This window comes from Diceros bicornis, chromosome 2 (assembly GCF_020826845.1).
Source record: "Diceros bicornis minor isolate mBicDic1 chromosome 2, mDicBic1.mat.cur, whole genome shotgun sequence".
NCBI lineage: Eukaryota > Metazoa > Chordata > Mammalia > Perissodactyla > Rhinocerotidae > Diceros > Diceros bicornis.
The window spans coordinates 92,918,964-92,946,629 of NC_080741.1; the positions used below are offsets into that span (position 1 = coordinate 92,918,964).

The following is a 27,666-nucleotide window of genomic DNA, read 5'->3' on the forward strand; positions in this document are numbered from 1 at the left end:
AGGAGTTTTGAAGTGTCTCTCCTTTGAAAAGTCTTTCTTGTTGGAAAAGTGCTTCTCTCCCAGCGTGTCTGATCCTGTGGACGCCCTGACTGGCTGATGGGGGTGGGATCCTCATCACTCCCAGGCTGGATATCTTTAATTTCAGAAATGTCCCAAGGAATAAGAAATGAAATATGAGCAATGCAGGGTTAATGTTGTTAAATCCTTCTTTTGTTTGTTTTTCTTAGCAGGAGAAAGTGCCCAGATTAAGTTTATGGACGGCAGCTAACAATAATAAAGCTCCCTGTTTGAGTACCTGTTACTCCATATTATCTCCTTTAATCCCTCTAAGAATTCTGGAAGGAAATTTTTTTTTTTTTTTAAATAAATGAAGAAAAGGTGACTCAGAGAAGTTAATTAACTACCCGAAATAGTAGGCAAGTGACTGATCTAGGATTTTTTATAAAAAGTATTATGTTTTTGATTAGGTAATACATGTACATGGTAGAAAATTCAAACAGTACTAAGCGATACACAGTGAAAAGTGTGTCTTCCTTCTCTCTCTGTGTCCCAGTCTCCTAATTCGCCCCTGCCAACATGTCAGTGTTCATTTACGAATATATTTTGGAGATGGGCCCATATCAGTATAAATAGCTTCACCTCCTTCTTTTTAATGGCAGCATACTGTCCCAACCCCTCAAGATGACCCTGTGCTGTGTGTGCTGTTTCAAACAATACAACATGGAGTTGGTTGTTTTATCTTTTACATTTGTGTGCGTAGATTATAGGATGGATTCCCAGAGACAGAGCCCTGCCTGGGCATGGGGTTTGCTCATTCCCAGACCTGTGCAGATGCCCCTGACCACGCTCTTCGCAGTTGGGTTAGTGCTATTGTGCTTGCCCAGAGAGGCCAGAAGGCTCCCACCAGCCCTGCTGCCAGCAAAGACCTTGTGACAGACCTGCTTTGGCTCTTGACCTGCCTCCAGCCAGCTACTAAGGGGGTGGTGATCTTGGTAGGTGGGGTTGCCGGAGGGAAGGAACAGCCAGAGGCCTTTCTTTTCATTTCCCCTCTGTTTTGTGCTCTGTAACCTTGTCCGTCTTTGGAGTCCCACTGGCCCAGGCTTCAATTCTAGTTTTACTATTTTACTAGCTGAGTGACCTTCGGCAACTTAGTTAATCTCTCTGAGCTTCAGGTTTATCTTAAGTAAAAATGGTGCTCGTAATACCTACCTGTGCGAGTTGCTGTGAGAAAATAGAATGAATATATTGTTAGTACCACCAGTAGTTAGCATTACTGAGCTTTGGCTGTGTCAGGCCCTATTGTAAATCCTTTAATCTGTGTTATCTCATCTAATCCTGATAAACCCCCAGTGAGTTAGGTACAGTTCCTATCCTTCTCCTATCAGTGACTGAAGTTGGGTCTCTTTCTTAGGGCCATCCATCTAATAGTGGTGGAGAAGATATTTGATGCCAAGTTGTTGCTCCAGAGCCCATGATCTTGACCACTAGGCTATGCTGGCCTCCCGTAAATGTGGCCAGAGTAGATGGTACGTACTACATGATTCTCCACTCATTGAATTCTGCTTCTAGGGAAGCTTAAGCTCTTTTCTTACATTTTCATGCCAGAGATGATCATTTCTTCCCAAGGAAGGCACTTGGAATTTTGCTTCTTACCATGCTTAGTAGGAATGTGACCTGGAACAAGATACGTCATCTCTTTGCACCTCGGTTTCCATGTTTGTAAGAGGGGGACAGCAATATTTGATCTTCTTATGGCAGTGTGAGGACTGATGTATGCAAAGCACCCTGCACAGTGCCTGGCACCCAGTAGGTCCTCAGTTAACGTGTTGGTTCCTTTTTCTTCTTTTGGCCAGTTCATAGACTACTGGAGAAAAATTTGGCAGTTCCTCAGTGTTCACAGAATGACTTGACATAAAGTCGCTTTCTGTTCGTTGTCCCTGTAGGAAGTGATTGAATGTTCAGAGCATTAACTTGGGGGAGGGAAGCAGGCGTTGTTTGTATTCTGAGGTTTAGAGTGCTTGACTGTGAAGACACACTTTCTGCATTGCCTGAGAGGGTACCTTAGACTGCCAGCAGGAGCAGCTGTGCAGACCACTGGGCTTCTTTTTGTAGCTCACCACTCTTTTATTTTTCCCCAGAGAGATGGTAAGAATAGATGGAGAGACATCAAAGCAAAAAAATAGGGGTATTTGATTGATCTGGCCCTCTAAACACCCTCGAATCCCACCAACAACTACTTTAATGTTTTCTTCCAAGTTTTTTTTAATTGTGATAAAATGTGCATAACATAAATTTACTTTCTAAACAGTTTTTAAGTGTTCAGTTTAGTGGCATTAAGTACATTCACATTGTGTGCAACCATCACCACCCTCCATCTGCAGAACTTTTTCATCTTCCCAAACTGAAACTCTGTCCCCATGAAACACTAACTCTCCATTCCCCCTGCCCCAGCCCCTGGCACTCACCATTCTACTTTCTGTCTTTATGAATCTGGCTATTCTAGATACCTCATGTAAGTGGAATCACAGTATTTGTCCCTTTGTCACTGGCTTATTTCACTGAGCACAATGTCCTCAAGGTTCATCCGTGTTGTAGCATGTGTCAGAATTTCCTTCCTTTTTAAGGCTGAATAATATTCCATTGTATGTATATTCTTCCACTTTTAAAGCATAGGTTAAATACGTAAATGCATACCTTATACTTACCAGTATATTTATTTATAATCATCTCTATAGTTTTGTTTTTTGCTTTGACTTAAAACACTATATTTTCTGTGTTATTACTTGATCTTTGTGAATACTATTCCATCCATCTAGTGATGACATAGTGTCTTGATTCTGTTTAAAATGAACTGTTTCTTTTCTTTCTCTCTTACAGAATTAGTTATATTAAACTCATTGTGTATTTCTAAAATTAGCAACATTTCTCAGGGACACTGAAAAGTTTGTGGTCTGCTCTGTCTCATTTTCTTTTTGAGATTCCTGGTTGCATGGTAAACTCTTTGGGTTAACAGCAGTGGCTGTATTTTATACCTTATCTGGACATGGTAAGAAATACATAGTCTACCACTTAGTCTACCATACATAGATTCCACTTACAAGTCTACCATATCTTATCTATAATTCCAAAGTTCAAAAAGCTCTAAGAATTGAAAGTAGTTTTTTGGGATCTCAGATGCAAACCTGATCTGAACTCACTGAGGCTATTTATAGCTTTTATTTTTCCCATTTAATGTGAATATTTAAGTGTTTAATTGTAGGGAATGACCCCATGCCTGCTGGGGCATTGCATAATTTATGGTTCTTATACTCTTATATGTGCTGAATTACCTTTTTTAGAGGTAATATATTTTAATTTATTCATAATTTAGTATTATGAAGTACTTCATATGTAACTTCTTTCACTTAATGATACAACATGGGCATCTTTCTATGACATTAATTTATCATAGAACATTCCTTTGTATGGTAACCATATATTTTTAAAAAACTTTTTTTTTTTATAATTTTATTTATTTATTTTTCCACCAAAGCCCCAGTAGATAGTTGTATGTCATAGCTGCACATCCTTCTAGTTGCTGTGTGTGGGACACGGCCTCAGCATGGCCAGACAAGCGGTGCGTCGGTGCACGCCCGGGATCTGAACCCGGGCCGCCAGCAGTGGAGCACGTGCACTTAACCGCTAAGCCACGGGGCCGGCCCTAAAAATACTTTTAATAACAGCTTTATTGAGATATAATTCATATACCATACAATTCAGCCACTTAAAGTATTAATTCAGTGGCTTTTAGAATTCACAGAATTGTGTAACCATCAGCACAATCAATTTTAGAACGTTTTCATTCCCCCAGAAAGAAACCCCGTACCCAATAGCAGTCACTCCCCATTTTCCCCTTCCCCCATTCTTAGGCAACCGTTAATCAATCTACTTTCTGTGTCTATACATATATCTGTTCTGGACAGTTCATATAAATGGAATCATATATGATCTGTGGCCTTTTGTATCTGGCTTCTTTCACTTAGCAGAATGTTTTTAAGGTTCACCCATGTTGTAGCAGGAGTCTTACTCCATTCATTTTTGTGGCTGAGTAATATTCCATTGTGTGGATATATCACATTGTTTATTCATCAGTTGATGGACATATGGGTTATTTTCACTTTTTTACTGTTATGAATAATCATGCTATGAACATTCTTATACAAGTCTTTGTGTGGATGTATGTTTTTGTTCTCTTAGGTATATACCTAGGAGTGGAGTTGCTGGGTCATGGGGTAACTCTATGTTTACTTTTTGAAGAACTGCCAAACTGTTTTCCATGGCAGCTGCACCATTTCACATTCCCGCCAGCAATGTATGAGGGTTCTAATTTCTCCACATCCCCCCAATACTTGTTACTGTCTGTCTTTTTGGTTATACCCATTCTAGTGTGTATGATACGATATCTCATTGTGGTTTCGATTTGCATTTCCTGATGGCTAGAGAAGTTGAACATCTTTTCATGTGGCTGTTAATATATCTTCCATGGAGAAATGTCCATTCAGCTCTTTGCTTACCTTTAAATTGGGTTATTTGTCTTTTTATTGTTGAGTTGTGAGAAATTTTAATATAGCCTAGATAATCCCTTATCAGATATATGATTTGCAAATATTTTCTCCCATTCTGTGGGTTGTCTTCTCACTTTCTTTTTTTTTTTAAAGATTTTATTTATTTATTTTTCCCCCCAAAGCCCCAGTAGATAGTTGTATGTCATAGCTGCACATCCTTCTAGTTGCTGTATGTGGGACGCGGCCTCAGCATGGCAGGAGAAGTGGTGCCTCGGTGCGCACCTGGGATCTAAACCCGGGCTGCCAGCAGTGGAGCGCGCGCACTTAACCGCTAAGCCACGGGGCCGGCCCGTCTTCTCACTTTCTTGATAGTGTTCTTTGAAGCACACAAGTTTTTAATTTTGATGAAGTCCAATTTATATTTTCTTTTGTTGCTTATGCTAAGAAACCATTGCCTACTCCAAGGTTATGAAGATGTATGCCTGTGTTTTTTCCTAAGAGTTTTATAGTTTTAGCTCTTACATTTAGGTCTTTGGTCTGTTTGGAGTTAATTTTTGTATATGGTGTGAGGTAGGGGTCCAGATTCATTCTTCTGCATTTGGATACTCAGTTGTTTTAGTAATATTTGTTGAAAAGACTATTCTTTCCCCCCTAGAATTGTGTTGGCACTCTTGCCGAAAATCAATTGACTGTAAATGTGAGAGCCTACTCCTGCACTCTCTGTTCTATTCCATTGATCTATATGTCTATCCTTAGAACTTGAAAAGTTCTGATTTCTGAATTGTCTCCAGAGTTTTAGAGACTAGATAATATAGATTGCTATTAACCCATGAGGGGGCACTGTTTTTCCAGCTCCTCAGACATCACTATACTTACCTTTCCTGCCTATCTCACCATGTGATCTCCATGGCACACCCTAGGAAAGCCTGAGAACAGAGCTGAGGCTCTTCGCAGGTTTTATGACATCCACACCATCACTGTGTTTCAGCGTGGTAGTGTTATTACTTTTAGAATCCAAACCTTGAACGTGAATTGAGATGTTGTAGGCAGCAACTGGAAGGGTGACAGACCTCAACAAGTCCCCCATCTGTGCACACGCTGCTATACAGGTGTGGGCACCCAGGGACCATATCTGAGCTTTGTGACTCTGACCACCCCCAGCCCCATCCACATTGAATTGGTCTAGAGATAGATACTTGCACCAAGATGGACTGAAAAAATGTTCTCCTCTGAGAATTTGAAACTTGGGAAGAAGAGGCAGAGAAACTTGGAGTCCTGGAAATCGGCATTTTGATGGAAATAGTGTGCTAGATCAGAGAGAAGGCTGCTGAGGTCCCCACAGCTGTTCTGCTTCTGGGCTTTCCTAGGGCTTCTGTGAGGTACCCAGGATCCTTCTTGTAAATCCTCCTTTTTGCTTAAAATTAGGCAGTCAGTTTCTGTTGCTTGTGAGGAAAAAGATTCTTCATCAGTACCTTAGTGGACGGGCCCATGCAGTGAAGGATGGATGTCATTTTTTCCTTTTTACAGATGTGCATTTAGCACCTGCCAAGAGCAGGGCATTCTGAATGCTTAGGCACTGAGGACTCCCTGGCAGATAAAGGGTAGCCCTGCTCTGTAGGACTCGCGGTTCAGTGAGTTGGAGGATAGGGGGTAGATTGGTAAAACAGATGTGCTGAATATGAGATCGATGTGCCATAGTCAAGGACCAAGAAAAGCGCTCTTGGGGTTCAGAGGCAGGAGAGTCAGGGAAGGCTTCCCAGAGGAGGTGATGTTGGGTGGGGTCCTGACAGATGAGTTGGAGTCTACCTGGTAGCAAATGAAAGACTGGGAGTTCCAGGAGAAGGGCACTGTGTGTGCAGAGGCTCAGGAGCATGAAGGATTCGGGGGGTGGGGGGGGGGTTTAGGCACCTTAGAAATTTGTATGATTAGGTCACAGGTGTGAACAGCCAGTGACGAGTTACTAAAACAGGCTGGAAGCAGATTATGAAGGGCTTTGTATCTTGGGCCAAGACATTTAGACTTTGTTCTGGAGGCAGCAGGCCCCTTTGTGAGGTTTTAAGCTCTCCCTGGTGTCACTGGGGTGGAGGTGAGAGATGCCAGGAGACCATTTTGGAGGCGGGGCCGTGGGTCAGGGTGGTAAGGCAGGGATGGAAAGGAAGGGAGGAGGAAACCCAAGTAAGGAAATAGACTGACCAAACTGGGCTACCAGAGGGAAGGAGAGAGGTGCTTAGTACAGAATGGGTGTGGGTGTGGGTGTCGGGAGAGGGGTAAGAACTCTGCTGCTATCAAGATGAGGCCTGGCAGGCAGGCGGGGCTGGGGGCGACAGGCCGGCAGGCAGCCTCAGGGCCCGTCTTTTGTGGGGTAGATGAAAGGGACTCCATTCGACTTTGTTTTATGCCAATCAGGTGCAGCTTTTGGATTGCTGGCTAGCTGCCATGTTGCCCTCAGGCAAAAGTTTGGCAGCCTTGGTATTGTCGACCCTTTGTACTGGATGGTGAAAGTATCTGCCTTGCAGACCGGGCCCTGGAATCAGGTATTTGGAATGCATAGCTAATGCGTTCCACTCCAGACCTTTGGTGTTATTATTCCACAGTATCACATCTAATTGACTATTTCCAAACATCCTTGTACATTTTGACTGTACAAGCAAGGTAGGTTGCCAGCAGCCCCTCTTTGCTCAGGCTGCCTCATCTGCAAAGTTTGCTGTTACCACCCCACTTCCAGGCTCCTGGTTCCTCCATGCCTAGGAGCCCTGGTCCATCTCCCAGCTTCGCCCACCTATTGTCCTTCTGGCCCTGCTCACCTGGGGTTGGACGAGGGGCTATTGTGTGCAAAGGAGAGCCTCAGCCCTAGGACTGCCGCCCCATGTGTGGGTCTGTGGAGTGAGCTGGACGGGTGGGGTGAGGCCCACAGGCACTGATGGAGCCCGGGCTGGATGCCCAGTGCCTTGGCATCAGGGAGGTGGTGAGGGGCAGCACTCCCAACGTTGGGTTACTCCCACCACAGTGGGATGGGCAATGGTGTTAGGGGCTCCCCAGATCAGGTGACACTGAATCATCTGGTGAGTGAGTCTTTTCCTCCTCAGTCCTCTTTCCCAAGGCGAGAGGCCCACAGTCCTGGCTCTCTGAACGCCGTTCACCTCCCTCTCTGAGCAGGAGCAAGCGGCTCACAGAAGGCAAAAGCACAGCAAAAGCACAACATCATTTAATATTTATTTATTTTTTTTATGGTTGCCTTCTAATTTTGGCATGTTGTTGTTTTCCATTTATGGCAGCCATATAGTTTCCTTTTTTTTTATTGTGGTAAAATATATATAACATAAAATTTACCATTTTAACCATTTTTAAGTACATAATTCAATAGCATTAAGTATATCCACAATGTCATGCAGCCATCCCTCTATCAATTTCCAAAACTTTTCTATCACCTCAAGTTGAAACTCTGTACCCATTAAGCAATAACTCCCCATTCTCTCCTCCCTCCAGCCCCTGGCAACCACCATTCTACCTTTTTTCTCTTTGAATTTGCCTCTTCTAGGTACTTCATATAACTGGAATCATGCAGTAGTTGTCCTTTTGTGTCTGGCTTATTTCACTTAGCATGAAGTTTACAAGGTTTATCCATGTTATAGCATGTGTCAGAATTTCCTTCCTTTTTTTTTTTTTTTTTTTTTTGGTGAGGAAGATTAGCCCTGAGTTAACATCTGTTGCCAATCCTCTTTTTGCTGAGGAAGATTGGCCCTGGGCGAACATCCCTGCCCATCTTCCTCTACTTTATATGGGATGCTGCCCCAGCATGGCTCGACAAGTGGTACATTGGTCCCGACCCAGGATCCAAACCTTTGAGCCCTGGGTCACCGAAGTGGAGTGCGCGCACATAACCGCTGCGCTACCGGGCCGGCCCCAGAATGTCCTTTCTTTTTAAGGCTGAATAATATTCCATTATATGGATAGACCACATATACCACAGTTTGTTTTTCCGTTCATCAGTTGATGGACACTTGGGTTGTTTCTACCTTTTGCCTAATGTGAATAATACTGCTATGAACACTGGCATACAAGTATCTGTTCGAGTCCCTGCTTTCAATTCCTTTGGGTATATACCTAAGAGTGGAATTGTTGGATAAAGTGAGATGTTTTCCTTTAAAAGAAAAAAGTGGGTTTTAAAAAACAAGGCAAAATTAATTATTAAAAAACAATATTAGGGGCTGGCCTGGTGGTGTAAGCAGTTAAGTGCGCGTGCTCTGCTGCGGCGGCCCGGGGTTCACTGGTTCAGATCCCGGGCGTGCACCGACGCACTGCTTGGCAAGCCGTGCTGTGGTGGTGTCCCATATAAAGTGGAGGAAGATGGGCATGGACGTTAGCCCAGGGCCAGTCTTCCTCAGCAAAAAAAAAAGAGGAGGATTGGCAGATGTTAGCACAGGGCTAACAAAAAAAACCAAAAAACAATATTAAGTAACAGTGTAGGTATCATTGTGATACGGTGGAAAAGATGGAGCTGGCCCTGGAGTGATGGCTGGTGCAGTAATGCAATGTCTAACCAGCCTGGGCGGAATTCTGATGCTCCAGCAGCTGTCATCCGTGTGGCCTTGGGCTGTTACCTTACCTCTGAGCCTCAGCCTGTCCACTTGTAAAATGGAGATGACACTTCATTTCCCTCCAGGTTGCTGTTTGCTTCTGATGTGGTTGTGCTTGAGGAGCCTGGCGATTTTCACGCTGGTGCCCCTGACCTCTTCCTCTCTGCGTGCTCGGAGACCGTGGTGGCTGCTGCCCGTGCTGGCCCTGCTATTCTGCCGCGGGCTCGTGAGAGGGTGTGCGTGTGGTGGTCTGAGCTCCAGTCTTGTTATCTCCTAATCCCATTCCTCCTCTTGCTGCCTGCTGCTCTGACACCTAGAACAGAACCCACAAGGGCCAGGGATCTTCCTGAACTTTACAAATGTATTTTTATAGTGCTTACACCCTTGTGCCGATTTTATCTGTAGCTGTTTTTTCCCTTCTCCCTCCTATTTAATTCCTTTGTCTTTTGACTCCTTTCATTTAATTAATTGATTAACTCTTTCAACAGTATTTATTGAGCACCTGTGATGCTGGAAGGAGAAGTGGGTCTTTGTTGGGTGGGGCACGTGAGATGTAGAAGCCATCTTTCCTGCCTCTCCCTAGTGCTGTCAATCTGCTTGGATAGAAAAGAAAGGAATTGTTAAAATCATCAGGAGGTAGTAATAATGTATAATGGGCCTTAACAGACATTTTTATTTCTTCTAGAGGCTGTTGCTGTTGTTGGGCAGGGAGTGCTTGCTTGTTTTAATTGAGGGACTATATGGCATTGTGGAAAAGAAGGTGAATCTTAGAGTCTAGGTTTAAATTTTGGCACTGCCTCTTACCACTCCATGATCTTATGAGGCAACATGGGAAGGGTGCCACTGCCTTGAGGGCTGTGGTGAGGGTTACACGAGGGTTATGCGTGAAGTGCTTAGCGGGGTGACCTTACTCCGGAGGCCCTTGCTGATGGTTCATTACTGTGCCCTCCTCCCCAACTCCTCACTCTCTTGTCTTTCTGTGTCACTGAAGTTCTCCTGTCATATCTTGGAGGAATTAATGGATGCTGTAATATGAGAGGGGCCCCCACACAAGGTCTTGTTGCATTGCCAGATAGTCCCTCTCCATCACCCTCCAAAAGAGAAGCAGAAGAGGCCAGGGATTCAGTTACCTTTGCAAGCAGGGCCCATCCAGCAGATTTGGTGGGGGGCTCCCCGGGCTGTGACAGCTAACCTGCTGGTACTGTAGGAGGGGCCTACTCTCTCTTCCCCCAGCCTGGGTGTTGGCAAGGGGACATTCTCCTGCATTTCTTTATTTCTTCAGTTATTTATTTTTTCCCTCAGATGATCATTCTCCTGGTCATTTCAGTGATCATATGATTTAAAGATATTATTTTAAAAAATAGATTAACTTCTTTGCTTTGTCCCAGCCGCCATACCTGTGTGCTTTACACGTCACCATGTATGACCATAACACTCCCTATGACTCAGTCACCGCAAGAGGAAGTCACTTGTCTAAGGTCATACACGAATTGGCAGGGCAGGGCTTGAACATAGGTTGTCTGACTCCAAAGCCATTTCTCCAAAGGAGGACGACATCTGGTGTCAGCAGAGAGGTTTTTCCTCTGGAATGGGAGGGCGGAGGGGAGAGGAAACAGTGCATTTATCTAAATGAGACTGAACCGTGAGTACCGAGTAGCTGTGTTCTGTGCAAGTGTAAACCACTCTTTGTGGGGGTAATGGGGGGACTTTGATTCCTTCCGGGGCTTGAGTGAAAAAGAAAAAAACCCAACGAAAACAGCACGTGAAACTGGGCCACCATAAAGGCTGCACTGATCTGGTGTTCCTGGTGTTGGAACTCAAGTTTCGCATCCCCCTTTTTCCCTCTCTTCCTTCTTGTGACATGAAATCTTTCCAGTTCACAAAACATGCAGGGTACCCTCGTAGTGTGTTTAATGGAAACAACAAGGCTGGGGTCATCTGAGCCCCTGGGGGCATCCTCTGCACCTGTCCTGTACTGTGGCCATTATTCTTTTTCTCAGTGAGGACAGAGAAGGCCTCTCCAGAGGCATCTGCAGTTCAGATGCCTTTGGGGCTGCAGGGACCAGCAGGGACTGGGTGGGAATGTGATGGTTGTTTTAACAGCCAAGTTACTAGAAAACTTTGTCTTGGCCCAACCTTTCTGGGGACTAATTATGGAAAATCTGTCTAGAGCCTTAAATAAATTCTGCTTTGTGATTTCGTAATTCACCTTCTAGGAAAGAATCTGAAATGAGCTAGAGCTTGAGGCACAAAAATGTTCTTTGTGGTGTTACTTATGGTAGCAAAAAATTGGAAGCCACCCAAATGAAGAAATTAAGGTACTTTGTGTCATCCTTTCTTAAAATGATATTTATGAAGAAATTTTAAAAACATGAAAAAATTACTTTAAATATAATGTTAAGTGAAAAAGCAGGGCAAGGAATTCTATTTCAGCTTAATTCAGTTATGTATAAAATACACAGGAACAGGAAAAATAGTAGAAAGAAAGACATCAAATATTAATTTAATGGCTGACGTTAGGGGATGGAAATGTAGGTCACTTTTAGTTTTCTTTTATAAAGAAGGTATTTTTTCCAAGGTTTTTTCTTTCCCAATGCTCTTTCCAAAATTTCTGTAATGAACATTATTAGTTTAATAGTCCTCCCTTCCCCCCAGATACATAAAAATCACCGCACGGCTCTGGCTAGGAAGTCCTCCTCATTCCTCTGTTGAGGCACTGCACAGCTCAGGCAGGCGGATGTGGTCAGCTGATGCTGCTTGTTCCCTGAGCTCCTCCTCCAGTGCTGGGGGCTGGTTCCCAGGAGCAGCGTTATAATTAATATTTCACACAATCTTTGCTAAAGTCTGTTGGCAGTTTGGGATGCTTCCTTTAATCTAAACTCATTGTAAAGTTTAGGGGCCAGGCTATTCTGTGGCTTTTGGAGTTGAGGAAACATGAAAGAAACTGCCTTCCATTTGTTGAAATATTAAAGCATTTAAAATTTTTTTCCTTCTTTCAGATAACCAAAACACAGCTGACTCTCCATCGCTGGGCAGTGCTGGAAGCTAGCTCCCAATGAGAGTGGTTAACTCTGTGGTAATGGAGAGGACAAATTTTAAAGAAATAATTAAAAAGCTCTTGGGAGGGCCGGCCTGGTGGTGTAGTGGTTAAGTTCACGTGCTCCGCTTCTGGCGGCCCGGGGTTCACAGGTTCAGATCCCAGGTGCAGACCTACGCACTGCTCATCAAACCACACTGTGGCAGGCGTCTCACATAAAGTAGAGGAAGATGGGCACCTTCCTCAGAGAACAAGAGGAGGATTGGCAACAGGTGTTAGCTCAGGGCTAATCTTCCTCACACCAAAAAAAAATGCTCTTGGGAAATTGTTACTCTTTTGTCTCATAACAGAAAAGCAAGCCTGTGTCTTGTTGCTGAGCACGGTATTTGGTGACCAGCAGAAAAAAAGAAGTTTCCAAAGTCAAACTTGGAGCCACTGTCATCTACAAGATTTGTCTGATCGGATGTTTGGGGCCTAAGAGACACAGCTGGGTCCTGGCCGTGTGACCCTCTTCTGAGCCTCAGTCTCCTCATCTTCGGGCTGGGCGTAACAGTGCCTCCCATTCAGATGTGTAGCTGCCGCAGGAGGGTTTCTCTCTGTCTATTTTCGAAGAGGACTAAACCATCCCCATATCCCTGAAAGATAGGTTGGAGATCTGGCATGGGGTCCATACGGTAAAGCCAAGGGATTTGCCGTGAAGACTTGCTGTGAAGTCTGGCCCTGGCATGTCTAGATTAGTGGTTAAAGAGCCATTTGAGAAACTGGGGAGAGCTCTGGGCCTTGTCCCCAGCAAAACTTACATAACTGTTTCGGGAGGTATTTGGACATAGGCCTTCGGGAAGAACTGTGGCCTGGCTAGAGTTGGGTGATGGGCGGACTTGTGTGGGGATTGCTCTTGTTGCCTTTCTGGGAGGGCCTGGAATGTGGGGCTCCCACGTCCATGTGGGAAGGACTGTGCTGTAGCCAGGAGGAAGGCCTGAGCGAGTATCTCTATGCCTCTCTGCTTGTTTTTGTAAGTCTGTATACGAAGAGAAAAATAAAAAGGAAGCTAAACTCATTTATAGTAATTATCTTCTGACATATAAAACCCCAAATGATTTTTTTTTTTTTTTTGTGAGGAAGATCAGCCCTGAGCTAACATACATGCTAATCCTCCTCTTTTTGCTGAGGAAGACCCGCTCTGAGCTAACATCTATTGCTAATCCTTCTCCTTTTTTTTTCTTTTTTTTTTTCCCCAAAGCCCCAGTAGATAGTTGTATGTCATAGTTGCACGTCCTTCTAGTTGCTGCATGTGGGACGCGGCCTCAGCATGGCCGGAGAAGCGGTACCTCGGTGCGCACCCGGATCCAACCCGCGCACTTAACTGCTAAGCCGCGGGGCCGGCCGCCAAATGATTTTTAAAGACAGGGTTCTGAGCAAAATGAAATTGTTCACTTATGATTAACAGAACGATGGACATAAACCCAAGATTTTTATTTGCTCGTCTCAACATGTATATTTTCTGATTCTACTACATATGTAGATCTTTTATGTAAAACAGAATTGTTAGTGTACATGTAAGTGGGATGTGTGCTGTGATACATGAACACAGTGGCCCTTTATATAGTTTTTAAATGCAAAGTAATTTTTTTTTCTGATTATAAAACATACCTATTTTGGAAAATTTGGATAATAGGCAAAACTATAAAGAAGAAAATGATCATCTGGTTTACATAGTTGAAATTATACATTTCATGTAATTTTTGCTGTTTTTAAAAATTTAACAGTATAGCCTCAGCATTTTTCCCACACCATTAGTCACTTTCTATAAACATCATTTTTTCATGCCTGCAGGAGTTCCATTGTACGAATATACAGTTTCTTTAAGCATGTGGTGTTGTGGAAAGCATACATGCTTTGGCTTAGAGAAAACCTGTGTTCAAAACCTATGTCTGTCATTTCCTGGCTCTGGGTGACCTCTGGAGCCTAGGTTTCCTTGTCTATAAAGTGAGGATGGAATAAGTTCCTTGTGGGGTTGCTGAGAGGACTCAGTGAGAGTGGGCGTAAAGAACCTCACACAGTCCGGGCACACAGCAGGCACTCAGCAAGCAGTAGCTGCTCTTGCTATTGGTGGTGGTGGTAGTGGTGGCGGTGGCTGTGTTACCTTATGGCCCCTCTAGGGAGACTTTGGGTGCTCACAGTGTGTTAAGAATAAGCAGGCCAGCTCTGGCCTCATTTTTTAAACAAATTCTTTTTTCTGTCGCTGTGATTTCTTCTCTTGCATTTTCCCTCTTTGTTCTGTGTATTTATGTAAGCTGCTTTACATCCTTTTTGCAGTAAGGCAGATATAAATAAATAAACACTTAACTATTCCCTGGAGCGTTGGACATTTAGGTTGTTTCCGATTTCTTGATATTGTAAATAATGCTGCACAGAATATCTTTGTTTATCAAGGTCTGTCCCAGGTTGGAGTATTCCCCAGGGCTAGACTCCTAGAAGTGGACTTAGAGGGCCAAAGGGCATACGTATTTTTACGCCTCTGATCCAAATTGCCAGATTGCTTCTTAGAAGGTTGTACCAGTCTACATTCCCAGGAGCAGCCGTGTGAGAGAAGGCCCATGTCACTGACTCTTCCAGGTCCACGTGAGCACTGTCTTTCTTTTCAAGCCCTCGCCTGTGGCCCCGGGGAGCAGCAGTCTGGTGCTTACCTGGCTGCTGTGCTTTGTGTCGCCATCGCCATCGGTAAGTAGAGCTCCCAGCTGAGGCCTGCTCCAGCCTCCCCCTTTTGGTAAATCTTACTTCTGATGGGAGGGCAGTCCTGTCGCCAGCCAGTCCTGCCTGCATAGACTGCCCCCTCTGCTAAACAATGAGCACATTCAGACCCAACTTGTGTTTTCAGTTATTAAAGAACGGAGCCGGCTGTCTCTGCCTGTGACTTTAATCTTTAAGCCTTTATTCTCTCTACCCCATCCCCCTTCCCCTAACCTTTTGTTTGTGCAGTTCCGAGCTCTGGGATATGGGGGTCCAAGAGTTTCTGCGTGTATTGTGCCTTCCCCTGGCGGCTACAGATGGTTGTAGCCCTAAGCGTTGTTATTTCAGGTTAGGCAGGAAGGGGAAGGACTGGGATGAGAGGGAAGGAGAAAGCGAGAGGCTGGTTCTCCTTGCCTCCAGCAGTCATTTGGACTTTGCAAAAACTGTTTATTTTTGTATAGCTCTGGAGTGAGTGCCCCAACTCCATTCTTGTCCCATTTTCAAATTCGGTAGAGACTGGTTCTGTCTCGGAGTTGCTTACTCTTAATAAAGTTTATGTCTTCCTGTGGCCTCTTAGCATTTCCTCCTGGAAAATAGTTCTTGTGGTTGAATTATAGATACGTGTATTTAAATACAGTCATGCGCTGCATCATGATGTTTCAGTCAACGACGGACCGCATGTATGACGGTGGTCCCATAAGATTAGTACCATTTAGCCTAGGTGTGTAGTAGGCTATACCATCTAGGTTTGTGTAAGTACATGCCATGATGTTCGCACAATGACAAAATCGCCTAACGACACATTTCTCAGAATGTATCCCTGTCGTTAAGTGACATAAGACTGTAAAAGCAAAAATCCCAAGAAAGGATCTTCAGTAATAACCCTAAGTCCCCCAAAACATAACCACAAGGTACAGAACACAAAATACCCTCCCATTCAGAAAGGGCCCTCTTCTGGCAGCAGCTTGGGTCCATAGTGTCTTCTTGCATGGCCAGCCAGAGAGGTGGATGTGAAAACCAGCCACAGGGCTGTGAGCCTGGCAGGTGGAGAGCATCTGACGTCATGTCTCTCTTATGGGGACCCTGGGATATATAGCAACACGAGAGGAGGCTGGCTGTGGGCATTCCAGCCAAAGAAGGCTCCTTTCCTACAAATGCAGCGCTCTTCCTTCTCTGAGAGCTGTTTGCACCTTCCTTTGGAAGGGCCCCCCGAAGGCGAGTGAGTGAGCTTAGAGCCTGGGCATGGAGGTGCAGGTCTGAAGTGAGGCCCAGAGGAAGGAGACATTTTTTCAAAGGGTTTTTTTCCTAATGTATGCATTTTTACAAGTAAACGCGCCCTGTTTTTAAACTTTTTTTTCTGACTATAAAGTTTCCTAACATTTTAGCATTTCATAAATGCTTCAGAGAAAGTGAAAGCCTCCCCTTTACCATGTTGTTAACAGATGGGTTGGTACATATTCATCTGGCTTTTTCCATGCAAGTTAATATTAACACTCATATAAATGTATTAGTATTATCATTTTAAAATTTATTTTTAAATTTCATAGTGCGGCTATACTACACCTGCTATTTTACACTTTGCTTTTCTCTCGTTTAACGATGTCTTGGAGATCTTTCCACATGCATTCAGATAGTTCAGAAGCGCTCTGCTTCGTGGCTACAGGCTACTCCCTTGTGTGCATGTACCATTTAGCCAGCCTTTCAGTGGTGGCCATTTCGGGTGTCTCTTGGCTTTTGCTAGGTGGCCATGCCTTTTTGCACCCTTTTGGAAGTGTATCTGTGAGTTTCTGTCTTAGAAGTGGAAATTGTTGAGGCAGTTACATTTTAATAGATATTGCCAAATACCCTCCCCCACCAAAGGTCGTACTCTTTATGTTTGTCCTATAAAAATAATATTTTAAATGAGTTACCATCAGGGAATCAGGAAAAGGAGGGCTTTGTCTGAAATCTGAGGACTACATTTATTTTATGACTCTGTGTGTGCTGACACACCATCATACACATCTGGGTTTGCAAATTTGAAATTAAAAGGCCCAGCTGCAAAGATTAGTCACCTTTCATCTATTCATGCTGTATTTATTGTGTGCCTGCTGTATGCCAGACTTCCAGTTCTGTGGTGATAAACACAAGGAAAACTTTCTCTCTCCGAGCTCCAAAGTGAATCTTTCTTCGTGGCCATGTTTTTACAACTCTCCAGCCACGCCTTGGGGCAGATAGGGAAAGAATATTGGTTGAAACCATGGGGAGAATTAAGTCTGGTAGCATGGAATTGTGCAAAAATGAATAGGATGCAGATTTGATGCACAACAACAACCAGGAGGCTGTTGAGGTATTCCTTTGTTTTGGGTGGTCAGAGTTTTGGTCTTTATATCACACAGCCTGTCCCATGAGGATGTGTGTGGTCACTTGGGTGAACATGGCACCGTAGGGTCATGTGGAGGGGCTCAGTGACGAGAGACGTTAAAGGTTCTCACAGCCCTAGGATGGGACAGTTTGCTATTAGTTATTTTGTTAACTGCTGGTGACCGGTGGGACTGATATCCCAGACTTGTTCACAATCCAACTTTGCCATTTTTGTCTTATCCACACATCACCTTTCTTCTTATTAATTTTTTTTTACTTTAAATGGACTCATTTCTTTTATTTAACCTTCTTCTAAGTAATATTATCTGGGTTTAAAGTGCTAGTTACGTTTTCCTCCACTGCATATTAAAATAAACACAGAACTTACAATAAAAAATGTGTATCACCTCAAATCTGATGGGACGTGTCCTCTACTTTGGGAATCACCATATTCTGTCGTAATTTCTCTACACCCTCTTCCCTGCCAGGGACTCGGGGATGAGTGCTGGTAGGTGTAGGGGCAGGGGCAGGAGGTGAGGTGTCTCTAACCCTGAGTTCTGGGTATGCTCAAGAGAAAAAAACATTCTGCAGAGGAGGGATGCTTTGAGGAGCTGGGGTCAGTAAGTAGGGAGAGGGCGGACAGGGTTGCTGAGCTGTAGACTCGCGGTCCAGGGGATTTGGACAGGCAAGAGCAATGGGCCAGAGACTGGGGTATGTGCGGGGTCTGAGCAGACCCTGGACGAGCCCTGGGGCCACACTGACTTCTCTGTTTCCGGTCTTGACCGGCTCATGTCAGATGGGTGTCTGGCCTGACATAGGACAGACACAGACCCAGGCTGGGGAACCATAAGACAGGACAGAGGTACCCGACTCATAGAATGGAAGGAGGCCCAGTGAAAAGTGTAGGTGAAGGTGCGTCAGAAAGAATAAAGCTCTGTACACACTAGGGCTGTGTTTTTGTTTTTGTTTTTTGGTGAGGAAGATTAGCCCTGAGCTAACACTTGTTGCTGATCCTCCTCTTTTTGCTGAAGAAGATTGGCTCTGGGCTAACATCCTTGCCCATCTTTCTGTGCTTTGTATGTGGACCGCCTGCCACAGCATGGCTTGATGAGCAGTGCGTAGGCCCGCGCCTGGGATCCGAACCCATGAACCCTGGGCCTCCAAAGCAGAGTGCATGAACTTAACCAGTACGCCACTGGGCCAGCCCCATGTGTTTGTTGTTTTATGATGCTGGATTTTTTTTTTTCCTCCTTTTGAGGTTTTATTATATGTAAAATGTATATACAATGAAACACACAAATCATTCTTGTGTAATTCTTTGAGTTTTAACAAACTCATACCTGTGTAACCCTAACCCCTACCATGATAGAGAACATACGATCAATGCAGAACAATTGTCTGCATGTTGGAATCACCTGGGGAGCTTCAAAAAAACCCTAGTGCTTGGGTTCCACCCCAAGATGCTGATCTCATTGGTGTGGTCACTGAGCTTTGGGCTTTGGGCTTGTGCTGTAGAACTTTTCAAGGCTCCTGGGGGATTCTAATGTGCAGACAAGTTTGGGAACCACTGCTCTAAAAAGTTTTCTTATGCCCCTTCCCCACTCCCCAGCCTCCCAGAGATAATCACTGTTGTAGTTTTTCTCTACCATTAGTTTTCTCTGTTCTAGGACTTCATGTAAGTGGAATCATACAGTACATACTCTTGTGCGTAAGGCTTCTTTCACTCAGCATGAGATTCATCCATGTTGTCACATGGATCAGTAGTTTGTTCCTTTTTAATGCCAATACATTTTATGACTATTCCGTGATTTGTTTATCCATTCTCCTATTGATAGACACCTGGGTTGTTTCCAGTTTTGTGCTGGTACGAATAAAGTTGCCATGAATATTCTTGTACATGTATTTTTGTACACATGTGTTTTCATTACTCTTGGGTTAATTCCTAGGAGTGGAATTGCTAGATCAGAGGGTAGGTATATGTTTAATTTTATAAGAAACTGCCAGAGTTTTTCCCAAAGTGGTTGTATCATTTTATATTCCTTCCAGCAGTGTAGGAGAGTTTCTCTTGCTCCAGATTCTTGGCAATATTTGGTGTTCTAGTTTTTAGAATTTAAGATTCTGATGGGTGTGAGGTAGTATTTCATTGTGTTTTTAATTTGCATTTCCCTGATGACTAATGATGTTGAATACTTTTTAATGTGTTTATTGGCTATCTGTATGTATTCTTTTATGAAGCATCTTTCAAATCTTTTGCCTATTTTTAATTGGGTTTAAAATTTTTTTTTGTTATTGGAGTTCTTTACGTAACCTGTTATCAGTCCTTTGTCAAATATATATTTTGTAAATATTCTGTCACAATCTTGCCTGTTTGTTTTCTTAATGATGTCTTTTGATAAGCAAAAGTTTTAAATTTTGATTAAGTCTAATTGATCATTTTTTTTCTTTTATGTTACTGTTTTCTGTGTCCTATTTAAGAAATCTTTGCCTACCGCCAAGTTGTGAAGGCATTCTACTCTGTTTCCTTCTAAAAGCTTTATGGCTTTAGCTTTTATGTTTAGGGCTATGATTCATCTTGAATTAATTTTTGTATATGGTGTGAGATGGGGGTCAAAGTAGATTTTTTTCCATATGGCTCTCCAGTTGTTCCAGTTCATCATTTGTTGAAAATCATTCCTTTCTCCATTGGATTGTTTTGTTGCCTTTGTTGAAAATCATATAACCATTTAAGTGGGAGTCTATTTCTGGACTCTGTTCTATTTTATTGATCTGTTTGTCTATTCTTACACCCCTACCACACTATCTTTATTAAGTAGCTTTATAAAGTGAGTGTTGAAGTCAAGTAGTGCAAGTCGTCTAACTTTGTTGTTCTTGTTTAAGATTGCCTTGAATATTGTAGGTCCTTTGCTTTCCATATAAATTTTAGAAATAGCTTTTCAATTTCTACACACACACACACACACACACACACACACACAAATATCCTGGGATTATGATTGGAATTACATTGAATCTATAGCTCAGTATGGGGAGAATTGACACTTAACAGTATCAGGTTTTCCAATCTGTGAACTTGGCATATGTCTTCATTTATTTGGGTCTTCTTTGAGCAGTGTTTGGTAGTTTTTAATGTAGAGATCTTGTACATATTTTGTTACATTTATTCCTAAGTATCTTATGTTTTTTGATGCTATTATAAATGATATTTTTTATTTGTTGTTAATATATTAACATAAACATAATTTTCTTGTTTCTTGAAACCTTGCTTAACTCTATTAGTCCTAGTGGTTGTTTTGTAGACTTAGGATTTTCTACATAAGTAATCAACCATATTGACTGTGAATAAAGACAGTTTTACTTCTTCCTTTCTAATTTTTAGTTCTTTTTCTTGCCTTTTTGCACTGGCTAGAACTTTCAGTAAAATGTTGACTAGAAGTTATGAGAGTAAACTTCCTTGCTTGGTCCTGATCTTGGAGGGAAAGCATTTAATATTTCCCCATTCAATATGATGTTAGCTATGGATTTTTTGTAGATGTCCGTTATTGTATTAAGGAAGTTCCCTTCTATTCCTAGTTTGCTGAGCATTTTTATTATGAGTAGTTGCTGAATTTTGTCAGGTGTTCTTTCTGCATCTTTTGAAATGTATGCTCATCAGTTTATCTTTTTTATTCTGTTAACATGGTGAATTACACTGATTTTTTCGTGTATTAAACATAAAAAGCTATAAAGTTCCCTTGAAGCATTGCTTTTTAACATGATTTTAATAGGTTGATATAGATTTTTTTTTATCGATGTCTTAATAGTTTATAACATTGTGAAATTTTGGTTGTACATTATTGTTTGTCAGTCACCATATAAATGCCTCCCTTCACCCCTTGTGCCCACCCACCAACCCCTTTCCCCCTGGTAACCACCATACAGTGCTCTCTGTCTGTGTGTTGGTTTATATTCCACATATGAGTGAGATTATATGAGTATTTGTCTTTCTCTCTCTGGCTTATTTCACTTAACATAATACCCTCCAGGTCCATCCATGTTGTTGCAAATAGGATGATTTTGTCTTTTTTATGGCTGAGTAGTATTCCATTGCATATATATACCACATCTTCTTTAGGGTTGATATAGATTTTTGTTTTCCAGGAGTAGATTATTTTTCCCATGGATCAGCCAGTAGGTGGAATACAGGTTGTAGATGGTATGAATGAATGGTTATGCCCAAAAGGTGGGAATTTGAGATAGGGAAACAGCAGAGATGGCAGGGCCTTTGTTTCATCTCTGACATTTCTGTGGAATCTTTGGGAAGTGTGATTTGATTTGATTTTTTGCTCCTTAGTAATGCTTATATTGTGGAGAAGGCCATGTCACCCACATTTCTCCTCAGGTCTGCCCTAATTCGTGGTCTTGAATCATGATAGGCTGTTTCCTTAAAGCAATGTCGTTGTTTACACTTGGGCAGAGGAATATGAGTGTTGGTGAATGGCATAAGAAGGGGATGGAAACAAGCCCCAGGACTAAGGGAAGTGAGGGTCAAGCAGCATTATCACCACCACTTCTTGTGTGCTAGGTGCTAACTACATGCCTTGCATGTGTTATCTCAATCCTCTCAACAGCCTGTGAGTCACGTACAGCTGAGGAAATGCAGGCCCGTAGGAGTTAACTGACAAGAGGTGACATAGTGATAGAAATGGGTCTGGACACCAGGTTGGACTCAAAGCTGTTGGACTTTTCCCAGGTAGCATCTACCTTTTTATATTGTGAAATATGACAATATCTGAATTTTGGAGTGAATCTTTGAGCTTTAAGGATAAAGTTGTAACAAAGTTCTGAAGATAATCCATTAGTTGGTACCACCTATCTTATTGATTTAATAATTGAGCCACACTGTTATGCTTGGCCTGTTGAATGCCAAGTTTGGTGCTCCACAGGATAGGAAAGCCTAATTTTTAGAATATATCAGGAATCCTTAGCATGAAACATGGTTACCACATGTAAATGAAACCCTAGAATTATTTATTTGTGGGAATATTGAGTATGGTTTGAGTATTGGGTATGGTTCTCTAAGCAGTCTGCAGAGCAGATCCATGAGGTGAGTTCTGTTTTCTCAATGGCTTCCATATTATAAAATCAGGTGATATATACCCGAGGGACAAAACTCCTTGACTGTAGTTAACTTTGATAAGGGAGGAATGTAGAAGATTCCGGACAGTGTAGTGAAATAGGAGTGTTAAGAGAACAGACTACACTGCACTGTACCACCTGGGTCTGAATCCTGGCTCCATCACTTGCTTGCTCTGTGATCTTGGGCTGGTGCCTTAACCACTTTGTACCTTAGTTTTCTCATCTGTAAAATAGGGATAACAACAGTATACCTACTTAGAAGGGTCATTGTGAGGATTAATAGATTAAAGTGTAAAGTACTTAAAGCCTGGTGCATAGTCAGCGCTCAGTAAATCTTAGCTATTGTTATTGTTGTGCTTACTACTATTTAGATTAGTATAACTGTGCTACGTATTTCTTAATCGTTGGCAGGACTTCCTTGCCTGTTTTAGCTTGTTCAGTCTAATCAAGAATTGCCCTAAGCTTGGTATTCCCCTGCTTTTCTCCCCGTGAGGCACAACAGGACTGTCGCAGAGTTTTTTCTCTTTGTTGCAGTGCCTAACAGCGCTGTGCTTGGGTGGCCTCCTCGGAGATGCTCTGGAGCATCAATTATCTGTTGTTAAAGAATAAATTGCTCTCTGCCACCCCTCCCCGGGAGCGCCAGTAGGGCCATGCGTGTGTTGGCAGCGGGGTTAGACAGCACCCCGGGGCAGTGGGGAGGTGAGTGGCTGGCCCCCGCTGACGTGCCCCTGCCCTCTAAGTGCATTTTAAGTATGCTGAGCAGTCTGTGTGTGAATAAGACTCTCCCAGCTCAGTGAGAAGTCCCCCCAGCCAGTTTTGCCTGATCAGGTAACAGATCAAAACTTAATTATCAAAGGTCTGTTTATCTAGACAGTGATGGAAAGAGAGGAGCCCACAGTATCACACTCCCTGTAGGTACTCTCGTCTGCTTCGTGATAGACTTCCCCGGGAAGATTCTTTCAGTTTGAAGTTATAGGTTGTCAGGCAGATTGGATTCCTTATTTACTGATTCTGTAGGTGCTCAAGAGGTGTTAGTTGAAGGAATGAATTAAAATTAATTAAAATGAGGGAGAGGGACCCTTCTTCCTTCCATTTATGCCTCTTTTTAATCACTTATTGATTCGTTGATTGGTGTGTGCACTCGTCTGTTCACCCAGAATTTGTTGGGCCCTTACCCTGGGCAGACAGGCCCTGTGCAGAGCCCAGGGGCTCAGGTGTATCCAGCAAGACCCCTGCCCTGTGGGAGCTCCAGTCCAGCAGGGAGACAGACTGAAGCAGCTTTTTCAGTGCCACCCAGCTGCCCAGTAGTGGAGGGAGGGAAAGAGGGTGTGCAGGCAAGTAGAGGAAGAGCAGAGGCTAGACTGCTGCTGATGTCGGGGGGGCGTGAGGGGGAGTTGTCCGGACCTTGGGGGGTGCATTCCAGCAGCACAGTTAATGCCATCACAGTGAAATCTGCCTAATAAAAGGGTCCCCAAACCCTGGCAGATGGTCTGCTGATCTCAGGCAGTATTTGTGTGTAGGAAACCTTTGCTCTGTAAACATTTTCTTAGACCATTAAGTTGCCTTTACCCTCTCCCACATTTACTAATGCCAGAGAAGGCTGAGTATACACTTCCATTTTTATGAAACTCTTGCTTTTCCAGAGGCTTATTCTTTGACCTAATTTATTCTGAATCCTCATCCCACAGATCTGGCTTAATTTGTGACTGGGATAACTGTCTGCAAGGGAGGGTTTTCCTGGAGTTGGGAGATGAGCTAGATAGCTATCAGGAGCCCCTGCCTGCTGAGGAATTCTGTGGTGCATTACAATTATATGCCTTTTAAAAGCTATTCTTCTTGTAAAAAAATTACTGACAGTGCAGCATTTCGGGAGTGGAGTGTCCCAAGTGTACCACCATATTTGGAACATGTCTTTGTCCTCTTTTTTCAAGTCAATATAATGACCCTCTGAGTATTTTACAATGCAATGTAATGTTGGTTTTCAGAGCCGCTGATAAAGATGTAGGGGGATACAAGCAGACCGGAAATCACTCTGGAATTTAGTTTTGCATCCCGTGTTCTTCTAAGGAATATGGGACTGTGAATGATAGAGCTGGATTGTGTGAGGCATTCTGGAATACCTTTCTGGGAGGGGACTGCCTGGAGAGCTTAGATTCATCGGCCCTAGGCAGAATCTTCTCTTCCTTTTGGCTCCTGGTTGTCTTTGTAAACCTTGTGTGAGAATTCTCCCAGGTCTCCAGGAGGAGGTGGACGTTCCTCATTGTGGTTGGCTTGCTTGGAGGCATTTGACCAGCCATTAACCTTGAAAAATTATCCTTGTTTTTATCAGGCATGTTTTGAATCCAAGCATTAGAGGAAGGGGTGATAGGAAATGTTCCATCTCTGCTGTGGGAATTACTTGGCTTGGAGCACACCAGTCACTTCTGTCTGCATATGCACAGAACACAAATATGTTTTGAAAACTTCTGATAAAAAGATGAGGGTATGACATATAAACAATTGTGTAAAATGAGGTTGCTGTCTGTAGTTTCTCTTGTGAAGAGGAGAAAACCTTTTGAGATGAGAGACAGAAGTAGATAAAGTTGGTTGCTCAGCATGTATTGTTTCTGATCCTCACAATGACCTAAGGTAGGTGGTATGTCTCTGTGTAACAGATGAGAAAACTGAGGCACAGAAAGTGCAGACCTGGAGTTGGGATGCCGCATGACTTCCTGCTGCACTTCTTACAGCTTGTCAGGAGACAGAATGGAATAAGATCCAGGGAAGCCTTTTTCCTGCTTGCTCAAGCCCACCTGCAGGAGGAAGCAGCTGGGGTGGAAGGAAGAATGGTGGCTGGGCACCGAACACCGGCTCGGCTCTCTGCACTTAGACTGCCCACGTCTGACAGGGCCCCTCAAGAGCTCTAGTTCAAGAAAAGTGCATCTTTGAACATCAACATGAGAAAAGAGTATGTTTATTGCTATAATTCAGGGTTTCTTGCTTAATTTTAAAACATCAAACTTTGTTCAGCGTGACTAAGAGCCTTATAAAACAGTATTTTAAAATGGCAGGCCCTCCCTTCTTCCCTCCCTCCCTCTCTCTCTCTCTCTCTCCCCTTCCCTCCTTTCCTCTCTTTTCCTGCCTCTGTCTCCCTCTCTCCTTCCTTTCAGTTTAGGAATCAATTGTCATTTGACTTCAATTTCCCTTAAAAATGGGTGGGGCTTGGGGAAGGCTCTCTGGAAGCAAGTCTCTAGAGTATGTTGCCCTCGTCTTGTTCCCCCCTAGGAGGTTTATTGTAACTGGGAACTATGAAGAGGGCAACCTTGTTTGATTTAACATCACCTGAACACAGATTGCCAGGGAGGCTGAGACTCTTGGGTTGTTAGGGTGAGGGGTCCAAGACTTTAGGATCTGTAAAATTGGGTCAAAATCTTACAGCCATCCTTTCTGAACCCCTCCTCCGCGCCCAGCACACCCTTAAACACACCCTTACTGGCTCGCTCACACACACGCACACACACACACGTGGAGTTAAGCAAAGTAAGGGTAAAGTAAATTGACCCTTCTCTGACTGGAAGTTAGAATGCAGGGAGCCAGCTGACAAAGCTCTTCTTTCTTGTTAAGAATTTATATTTGGCAGTTACTCAGCCAGAACTGACAGTGGATGGAGAGCTCAGTAAAACTGTAGATGAGAAGATCCCTGTTAACGACCCCCCTGAGTATTTCTGAAGGGTGCTAAAGAGAGTTTGCATGTTCATCTGGCTGCTGAATGAACTGATGATCTGACTCCAGGGCTTGTTGTTTCCAGCACTCCCAGACTTCAGTTCTGACAAGGGGTGCCAGGCTGCAGGTAGCATCATCACCTGGCAAGTTTTCCTGCCTCCCTGCCTATCTTTTTCTGTGTTTTGGTAAATGATAGATTTCTTGTCCCCATGCTTGGGAGGTTTTCTGTCTGAGGAGCCTGAATTAGCCTCGTTGGGGAAACTCCATGGATTTTGGCTCAACATAAGGAAGTTATTTCAAAAAAGGCAACCCACGACAGCCTGGGGCTGCCTCACCAGTTTCCTTGTCTCTAGGGTGTTCCAGCAAAGGCTGTTCTCCACCTCGGAAGACAGCCTTTGGGCCGATGGTCAGACAGGTAGCATTTTTGGTCCCTTTAGCACCCTAAGAGTCTGTTCTTCCAGATTTCACTCTAATAGAAACCAAAGCTACTTGAACTCTTTGAGCTGTACTTTTTCCCTCCTTCTATCCCCCTTCCTTTCCTGCCCTCTGTCCATCTTCTTGTGTGTATTGGATGCCCCTGTAAGTCAGACACACAAAGAATGACTAAGATATTGTTCCTGCTTTCAAGGGGCTTACAGTCTAGAAGGAGAGAGACTGGCAGCAAGACAAACTGTACCTAGTGAGTGCTGTGGGGGAGTCACACCTCTAACCTGAAGTGTGTCAGGTATAGTGTCCTATCCAAGGCAGTATGTTGTCTGAATTACCCTTGAAAATCCCTTGGGATGGGGCCATGATGAAAGTGAATGTCTTGTTTCTCAGCTCAACATGGAGCCAGTCGTTCCTCTGGCATTGGAATGGATTGCTGTGTCTTTGGTTGAATACAGATGAAGTAGTTGGCTGATGTTTAAGAGCCATGTTTTATGAAAAATACCCATCTTTTAAACATTAGAATCATAGCTCACCTGGTAAGATGGTCACACTGCAAGAGGCCTGTGAGAGCTGAGACAACTCAGGGATCACTTTGGCCCATCAGCTTATTAAATGAGGTGGTGAGCAGAAGTACCTGCACTCTTTAACTTATTTTTCTCTCTCCCTTTTTTCCCTCACTGAATGCTTACAATTGAATTCCTATAAGTTAGATACATATATGACATGACTTCACAGAATCTTACAGGAGCATAGATGAGAGAGAATAAGTGATTCTGTGTCGGTAGGCAGGGAAGACTTCTCAAAGAAATAACATTTGACTAAGTTCTTGAAGGATGAGTCAGGAGTGGAACTGGAGCAGATGGGGAAGAGAAGAACATTCTAGGCCAGGATTTCCCAAAGCATACTTTGTAGGCATTCGTTCCAAGGGATAGTAATATGTTATGGGAAAAGAGGAGGATCAGTTAGTTTGAAAAGTGCTAATCAAATGAAGTTCAAGGGTTTCCCCTTCCCTTGCAGGACTTCTCAGAGCCTTTAATCTTTTATACGCTGTAGTGTGTTATGAATCATAAAGAGCAGGACGTGATGTTTGGCATTCAAACTCAAACTTATCTTGAAGGCCTGGTTTAGGCAGAGTAGACAGCACATGCAGAGTTGTGAAGGTTTGAAAGACCATGGCTAATTCAGGAAA

The 27,666-nt window shown here is 43.3% G+C and overlaps 1 protein-coding gene across 4 annotated transcripts in view; it reads left to right on the forward strand.

The window, feature by feature from the left end:
- Positions 1 to 27,666, forward strand: part of EEFSEC (eukaryotic elongation factor, selenocysteine-tRNA specific) — a 258,417-nt gene that overhangs the window by 25,800 nt on the left and 204,951 nt on the right. The window lies entirely within an intron of this gene.